Raw genomic sequence first — 8,675 nt, 5'->3', positions numbered from 1 at the left:
GAGAGAGAGAGAGAGAGAGAGAGAGAGAGAGAGAGAGAGAGAGAGAGAGAAAGAGAGAGAGAGGAGAGAGGGGGGGAGGGAGGGAGAGGGAGGAGAGGAGAGAAGAGAGACTTGCATGCTGATAACATGGACTCAGGGTGGTCCACCTTCCTCTCCTGATGTGAACCCACAGAATGGCTCCTTCATCAGGCCTGGCTGGTGACACTGTGGAGTGGAGGCAGGCAGTGGGTCTCCAGGGATGATGGAAACAAAAGGGTCGGGAGATCTTCACAGCGACTCTTTATTTACAAACAAATTGTGAACACACAAGCAAGCTGGACCCAGGCCTCGGGGCTGGCACAAGGCCTGCCTATCTCTTGGATCCTTGAGCTTGGGAGCCTCAGCTTTATAGCATTTGGAAAGCCACTTGATTGGAGTAGGCTGATGTTGATGCTGGGAAGTTATTTTCTCCTGGATTCGAGCCCTTATTGGGAAAGAGACAGCATTTATCCTGGCTGAGCATCAACAGCAGATAAAACATTTTGCTTCCTCTGGAAGCTGCCAGGCACTCAGCATATAGAGCTCTGGGTGCCTTGGTGTGTGAGCAGCAATCAGCCAACCTCAGCCTTGTGCACTCAGAGCATGCAATTCTATCTGGACATGCCATATCTAGTCTGTCTCTTTGCTTGTGAATGGGCTTTTTCCATGACTCTGCGACCTCAGGGGCATTGTTTGGATGATTGCTGGTCTGTCTCAGGTATTCAGAACTGTGCCTTGGTCTGGGGATGTAGCTCAGTTGCTAGAATGCTTACCCACCATGCTTACCATGAAGCTGTGGGCTCCCTCTGTAACACCACATGAATCATGCATGGTGGTGCCTGCCTGTAATCTCAGCATGCAGGAGGTGGAGGCAGATCAGAGCTTCAAGACCATCCTCAGCTACACAGTGAGTGTAAGGCCAACCTGGGCTACATCACATAGCAAAATAAATAGGTAGGTAGATAGATGATCAATAGATAGATGATAGACAGACAGACAGACAGACAGAACCTGGAAGCAACCTAAATGCCTCTTGACTGAAGAATGGATAAGGAAAATGTGGTACATTTACACAATGGAGTACTACACAGCAGAAAAAATGACATCTTGAAATTTGAGGGTAAATGGATGGAGCTAGAAAACATATTAAGTGAGGTAACCCAGATCCAGAAAGACAAATATCATATGTACTCACTCATAAGTGACTTTTAGACATAGTAAAGAAAAGCAGCCTACAGTTTACAATCTTAGAGAACCTAGACAATAAAGAGGATCCTAAGAGAGACATACACGGATCTAATATACATGGGAAATAGAAAAAGACAAGATCTCCTGAGTAAATTGGGAGCATGAAGACCACGGGAGAGGGTAAAATGGGAGGGGAGTGGAAGGGAGGGAAGCAGAGAAAAATATATAGCTCAATAAAAACAATTAAAAAAAAGAATTAAAAAAGTGGGTCTTCCTACTTAAAATGATTTAATTAAGAAAAAGATCCCTCACAAGTGTGTCCAGCCATTTGAGCGTCAGTCAATTCCAGAAGCAGTCAAGGTGACATCCACAACTACCACAGGTGATGGGAATGGGAAAAGAACAGACACAGGTACAGAAAAGCTGGGGCCTGGTGGGTTTGTGCACTCTGATGGAGCTGCACCAACTACCACAATAACCCAAACCTCAGTGTGTTTATTATGTAGAGCACAGGGGGAAGAATTAGCCAGCTTTGGTAGGAGGTCTCTGTAGCCAGGAGTCTCAGGATGTGGTCATTTCAGTGGGGAAAGCTTCAGTTGTTGAGTTTTTCACACTCTGTCAATATCCACATCCACACCGGAAGAAGGCTTTGCCTATTCCAAGCCTGACCTGTATGGGGAAGGCTTTGCCATTCCCATTGGGTCCTTGACGTGTTGTATCCTGTCAACAATACACATTTACTCAGGGCTTCATCTGCTCTTTGCACATTTGCTCAAGGCTTCCTAGGCTCCCTGTACTGGTGTAGGGTGTGTGTGTGTGTGTGTGTGTGTGTGTGTGTGAGAGAGAGAGAGAGAGAGAGAGAGAGAGAGAGAGAGAGAGAGAGAGAACGCTCTGGTTGTATTTAGTGTGATTAAAGGCATATGGTATGTGTGGACCTAGTGTATAGTTATGTACTTAGTGTGTGGTGTGTGTCCCTGGTGTGTGATGTGATCACCTAGTGTTTGTACCTGGTGTATGATGTGTGTAGCTGATATATGGTGTATGCACCTGGTGTATGATGGTATGATGTGTACCTGGTGTATGATATGTGTACATGGTGTGAGGTGCATGCACCTGGTGTGTGGTGTGTATGGCAGGTATGGTAAAAGGAATATAGTGTGTATACATGTGGTGTATGGCGTATGCTGTCTGTGCTAACAGCAAATGAAAGCACACCTGCAGGATGTCAAGGAGTTAGTCGAGGCTGAGCGGTAGCTCCCCACCTGCTGGTGGTGGCAGGTGTCTGTAGTGGCATTTCAATTTGTATTTTAATAAATAAAGACTGCCCGAAGATCTGAGAGTAAAAGAGTCCCATGGTCAGTCTTACAGACCAGATTATGGTAACACACACCTTTAATCCCAGTAGCCACAATGACACACAACTTTAATCACAGTAGCCATAAAGACAGGCACCTTTAATCCCAGTAGCCACACTAGTTGCCGTAGAAACTGGGCAGTGTTTGCCTTTAATGATGATGGTGCACGCCTTTAATCTCAGCCCTAGAGAAGATTATAAAACGTGAGGAGACAGCTCTCAACACACAGTCTCATTCTGAGATTCCTGCAGGCAGGATTGCCATTTCAGACTGAGGTTGGGGTAAGAGCTAATGGTCAGAGTTGGGTTGGAATTTGAGCTCTAGGATTCGGAACCCAAACCTAGCTACTTGGGTTAGGGAGAAAAACTAACGCTCCCAGCTCCCATCTGCTTCAGCTTAGCTTCCATGTAAAGATGGAAAATACACAGAGAATCTGGACACTGTATGTTATTATGTTGTCTCTGAATTGTTTCACTGCTGAGGCAGAAGCAACAGCTGCTGAAAGACATTTGATTATAAATGCTGCTGGATTAATCCAACCTACATATTCTGAAAATGCCTTGACTTCAAAATTTAAGTCAAAAGATATGTTACTTTGGAGAAGAGGATATGCTTTTGTTTCCATGGGAAATGAGAGTCTGTGGATTCATCTTGGTTAAGAAAAAGAAGATTTGATCAAGGAATACCCCCTGAAAAAATCTGTTCCAATGGGAACAGATGCCCCTAATGATCCAACACTTTAGAGTACATTTTTTGCAGTTTCCTCTGAGTTCTACATCCAGAACAGCTTCAAGACTGCTGGTTGAGATGATACAGCCTCACAGAATACTCCAGTAAGGACTTAACCAAAATCCTAATTTTTTTTGGGTCCCCATAAGATTATCAGCACCTCTAATCAGTAGGAAGTAGCCTAGAAAAACTATGCTCACATTCTCCAAAAATGGATTTTGAATGTTTGTTTTTGTTTAGTGCATTGGTAACAAGTTGTTATGGATAGTCAGAAAAAAAGCTAAACAAAGGAAATTAGATTCAAGGTTCTTGTTTTGAAAAAAAAAAAAAGGGCTAGGTGGTGGTGGCATGCACCTTTAATCCCAGCACTTGGAGGCAGAAGCAGGTGGATCTCTGTGAGCTTAAGGTCAGCCTGGTCTACAGAGCGAGTTCCAGGATTGAGAAACCCTGTCTCAAAAAAACAAAAAATACACAAAGAAAAAAAAAAAGAGAGAAAGGAAAGGAAAAAAAGAAAGAAAAAGAGGGGATATAAATGTGATAAGATAGAAAGGTAGATTATTGAATCTACTTTTTAAAAACCAACTATTAGTTTTAAATGTTTTACACTGGTTTTACTTTTGCATATTGTATCTAAATTTTGTATATTGATACAAATTTGAGATTAATTTTGTTAAAACATATTGTACATATATTTCTAATCTTTTTTAAGTTTTCATACCTATACAGCTCACTTAACAATGTAATCACTTAACAATGCCCCTGCCTTGACTGCTGACATTATGCTGTCCTAATTGGACAAGCAAGACAAAAAATACCCTGCTTCACAGAAAAGTCTGTCAGATATGCTAGGCCTGAAGGCTGAAGACGGATGCCCCAATGCTGCCCAGGAAGTTGGTTTGGGTGACTTTCCAGGCAGCCAGCTGTTTCTGTGATTACTCATGGTTTTTGGAAGTCACTTGCCTGCACCTCTTGCTTACTCAGTTCCTGTTATTTCCTTCTTGGGTCTCTGAGGGAGTTGAGGATTTGATAGCTATAGTTCTAGTTTTCCAGACACAGAAAGCAAATTATGATAGAAAGTCAATTAGGGATAAGACTTTGAACCCAAATAGATAGGCTAGATGTGAAATCTTTTCTCTGAATTTATCAAATGCAAATAGACGAGGCATTGTACATATATTTATTGCCTGTATATATTGTATATGCGCATTGTACTTTTTGTATATAGTTTTCTTATATTAGTTATAGCCTTCTTCTTTATTTTAAACAAAAAGGGGAAATGTAGTGGCATTTCAATTGTATTTTAACAAAGACTGCCTGATGAAATGAGAGTAAAACAGTCCCACTGGCCAGCCTTACAGACCAGGTTATAACAACACACACCTTTAATCTCAATAGCCATAATGACATGCACCTTTAATCCTAGAAGCCATGCTAGTTGCCATAGAAACTGGGCGGTGCATGCCTTTAATCCCAGCCCAAAAGAGGATTATAAAATGGGAGGAAACAGATCTCAACAAATGTCTCATTCTGAGATTCCTGGAGGCAGGATCGCCATTTCAGACTGAGGTCGAGGTAAGAGCCAGTGGCTGGCTCTTTTGCTTTTCAGATCTTCAGACTGAACCCCAATTTCTGACCCTGAGTTTTTATTAATCGTGCATCAGGTGTCCTTCTGTGCAGAGGACATCCAGAACAGCAGGCCCACAGGCTGGCCTCCCACAGCCTATTCTCCCTCTGTGGTCTTCTATGCCGTGAACAAGGCTTCACCTCATACTCTCCACCGTGCAGTTGGCACTCAACCCAGACTTGTTCCTGGGTAGGGGCTCTGCCAACTGGGTCTGAGTTGTTGGCTGAGCAGGTGGCAGGAAGGAACTTGCTCCACACTGTAGCTGCCACTTCCCCTGGAGCAACCCCACACTACAGGTGACTTCTGATAATCTAGTTTGTTTTCTGAACACAAGCTACCTGGGCAACTGTTCTCTGTGACCAGGGAGAGTCTGTGGTCACTTCCAATTGCTCCGAGTGGCTGCTTCTGGGCCTTGGAGGCTGTTACTACAGAGCACTGTATCTGAATCCTTTGCTGTGCTATGTCCTCAAGTGGTCCCTCTGTAGAGGCCTGTCTTCTCCAGTTGTCTTAGTTAGGGTTTCTATCGCTGTGAAGAGACACCATGACCACGGCAGCTCTTGTAAAGGAAACCATTTAACTGGGGTGGCTCGCTTGCAGTTCAGAGGTTCAGCCCATTATGACCATGGTGGGACAGGGCAGCATGCAGGCGGACACAGCTGGAGAAGTAGCAGGTAACAGGAGCTGGTCTGGTGTTACACCGGGCAAAGCTGGGGCAGCTCTCAAAGCTAAGTCCTCTCTCCTTGTAAGAAGCTGCTTGTTTGTTTTCCTGGCCGCCCAGACTCCCGAAATAATCACACAGAAACTATAGTAATTAAATCACTGCTTGGTCAATTACTTAAGCGTATTGCTAGCTAGCTCTTACCTCTAGAATTAACCCATCTCCATTATTTTATATTTTACCATGAGGCTCATGGCCTACTGGCAAGGTTTCAGTGTTTGTGTCTAGTGCTGGCTCCACATCCAATGCAGCCTTGAGGTACAGTTAGATGTCACCAGTGTCTTTCTAGTCCCCATGTGAGGACTGGTTGCTGGGCAACTAGACAGGGGTAGCAGTGCCAAGGTAGGGTGAGGCTCAGTGCTCCCTTTGAAATGGAGGTTTAACACAGAAAGCACTGAAAACATAGCTGGACAGGAAAGCAGGTTTACAGTCATTCTCAAGAGAGCCCTACTGATTAGCTGGACTTAGTGACAGAGTCCTATAACCTCTAACGTCAGGAGGACCAAGAATTCAAGGTCATTCTCACTTATATCATGAGTTTGAGGCCGACCTGGGATACATGAGATCCTCTCAAAATAAATTAAAAAAAAAACTACCAGAATGGTAAGGAATGGCAGGATAATGTAAAGAAAACTAAGTCTTTGTCCTATTATGGATCTATACAGGAAAAGGAATTAAAATTTCAGAAAGCTGTTTAAAGTCACATACGCTAGCCCAAGCACAAAGCATTATAGGTAATAGGCCGGTGCGCAGAAGCAGAAACAGGATCAGCTAGCAAATCAAGGTCTCCTGCTCACTGCCATTCCAGAGTCTCTGCTTCAAGCCACAGGAGATGGTGGGGGTCAGGCTGGTGCAGTCCTTCCTTGTTAACTCTTAGGCAGAAAAACAGGGCCAGAGACCCAGTAATATGTTTTGGGGGGGGGGGAGGATTGGGGTGGGAGGAAAGGCTAGAAAGGGCCTGTTGTTGACTCCAGATTTCCCAGCCATAATTTTAAGAGAGGAATCCCCCTCCTCCCAGGACAATGGAAACCAGGACTCTTGCACAAACAAGGACATGGTCAGAGCCTGGCAGTCGGGATCTAAGGCAGGGTATGGAGGGTTCTGAAGAGCTTGCCTTGGAAGGAGGGAAAGAAGAAGAGTCTCTCCGTCATTCCTGGATCTCATGGACACTGCCAATCAAGCTGTTGTCGATTCAGGGCTGTGTGGCTTCCGTGCCTCAGTTTCTTCCTCAATAAAACAGATAACACCTGCTCAGGAAAGCTGCCGGGCAGATTAAACATGAGAATCACTTGAAATGTTAAACAAACGACACAGTAAATGCTCAATAGACGTGAATTGATGTACTTATTCCCCAGCCCAATCCTTTAACCTGCTCTAACAGAGGAAACGAGAGGTTTACTGCAGCCAAAGTCCCTGTGTTTCAACAGGCTTTGGGGATGCGGTGTGGAAAATGGATTAGAGAGGGAGGAGGCTGGAGCCTGGGAACCCAGGGAGAAGTCTGCAGGCATCCAGATGGGAGGTGGAGGGACGGAAACTGGAGGTTCTTGGCAGTGGGATTCAGGAAATATTTCAGAGACATTCTCTCCAGGACGTGATAACAGGTTGGGAATGGAGGTTTGGCAGAAGGCGCTGGCTTTGAGGGAAGCATGAAGGTGGGGGGGCAGGGAAGGCAGCAGCAGGACTCGTCCTAGGGGGTGTGTGGCCTAGGACTGGAGGCCCAGCCAGTGCGGGCGTGCACAGGCTGGGGAGTGCTTCTGGACGTGGGGGGTCGCTTCCCGGGGCAGCTGGCCGGGGAAGCTAGGTGGAGTACGCCAAGGTGCTAAGTCTGACTTCCTCCCCAGCGGGCCTGCCGTGTGTTTGCGGGGCGTGCCTGGCCGAGTCCCCAGTGGGCTCGCTAACACTGAGCCTGGAATCAGCCAGATTCATCCTGCCAGCTTCCCATTTCCTTCCTTGCTCGGCAGCTCTGTCTAGGTGTTTGCAGGGAGGGCGGTGCCTCCGGCCAGCGGCTTCACTCTAAAATCAGTAGAGTGATTTAGACAGCAGAAATCGCCGCCTCTGGCCTCCAGGGGGCGGGACCTCTCCACCTGAGGTCCACTGCGCCAAGCTGCGCCCCGCCCGGGGTCCCCACCTGCTCCTAATGGACCTCCGCTTGGACCCTCGACTGGCCACACGCACTAGGCGACCATCCCCACCCTCCTGCCAGAATATTATGGGGGACCCCACAGGATTACAGACGTGCAGCCCCCTGCTTTGAGGCGCAGGCTCTTCAAGCTCCCTGCACTCCCAAAGCTGGACCATCCACGGCTTCACGCTGTGAGGGATGCAGGATGCCTGCCCAGCTTGCGGTTGGTGGTAGATAACAAGCTTCCCAATGGCTTGAGCTCCAGAGTTTTCCGTTGCTGCCTCCAGATTAGCCTTTCTTCTCTTTTCAGGCAGTGTGTATGTGTGTGTGTGTGTGTGTGTGTGTGTGTGTGTGTGTGTGTGATGCGCGCGCGCACGTGTGCTCAGGCTTTGTGGGAGTTGCCACCCACAGAAGTGCTCATTTGTGGTCCACAGGGTCTGCAGTTTTCCTGAAGTGTGGGGCCAAGCTCAGTTGGCTGTGGTCCATCCTGCTGCAGGCTGAAAAGGAAAAGCCCCAGAGTTGTGCCATGCCCAGCCTGGGAAGGTCAGCCACCTTCTGAGTGGCAGGTCTCTATACCTGGGTGATCCCTGGGTGCGTCTCCAAGTACCCACGAAGTTAAACTGTCAACAACTCTTAGTTTGACTAATCCAAAGCCTGCTCCCCTCCTTGCTCCCTGGGGGGTAGCTGAGGAGGGGCACTGGGGGCTGGAGAAGCCTTTGGGAGCCTGTTTCTTGTTTCTGTTAGTGGGTGTACATCCCTTACCGGAGGCTGGTTTCTGCCCATGCAAACACAACTCAACTCACCCACCCCCAGCCAAGTATGAATGATCATGGCCCTGGATCACAGATTCAAGTTACCTCAAGCACTGTGTTCCAGCACTGCAACAGGTTCAAGAGGTTCTTATGGCAAAGGAAAAAAGAA

At 46.8% G+C, this 8,675-nt stretch overlaps 1 protein-coding gene and 1 long non-coding RNA gene across 4 annotated transcripts in view; both read right to left on the bottom strand.

The window, feature by feature from the left end:
- Window positions 1-266: 266 nt before the first annotated feature.
- Window positions 267-6,740, bottom strand: LOC126502694 (uncharacterized). The gene is made up of 2 exons (XR_007592016.1): window positions 6,430-6,740; window positions 267-463 (listed from the first exon to the last, which is right to left on the bottom strand). It is a non-coding gene; the product is annotated as an uncharacterized lncRNA (long non-coding RNA).
- Window positions 6,741-6,746: 6 nt separating this feature from the next.
- Ercc6l2 (ERCC excision repair 6 like 2) overlaps window positions 6,747-8,675 on the bottom strand; it is a 75,206-nt gene continuing 73,277 nt past the window's right edge. For 2 of the 3 annotated variants that reach the window (XM_050143888.1, XM_050143889.1), the window contains exons 20-21: window positions 8,612-8,653; window positions 6,747-8,251 (exon numbers count right to left, since the gene is read on the bottom strand). The gene's annotated coding sequence lies outside the window, so the exon portion shown is untranslated. The remainder of the gene's footprint in view (window positions 8,252-8,611; window positions 8,654-8,675) is intronic. The other variant, XM_050143887.1, reaches the window with a different exon arrangement.

The sequence above is a fragment of the Alexandromys fortis genome, unplaced genomic scaffold, assembly GCF_014885135.2.
Source record: "Alexandromys fortis isolate MF-2015 unplaced genomic scaffold, M_Fortis_MF-2015_v1.1 scaffold_1, whole genome shotgun sequence".
Taxonomy (NCBI): Eukaryota; Metazoa; Chordata; class Mammalia; order Rodentia; family Cricetidae; genus Alexandromys; species Alexandromys fortis.
This window is presented reverse-complemented; position numbering and strand designations above follow the sequence as displayed.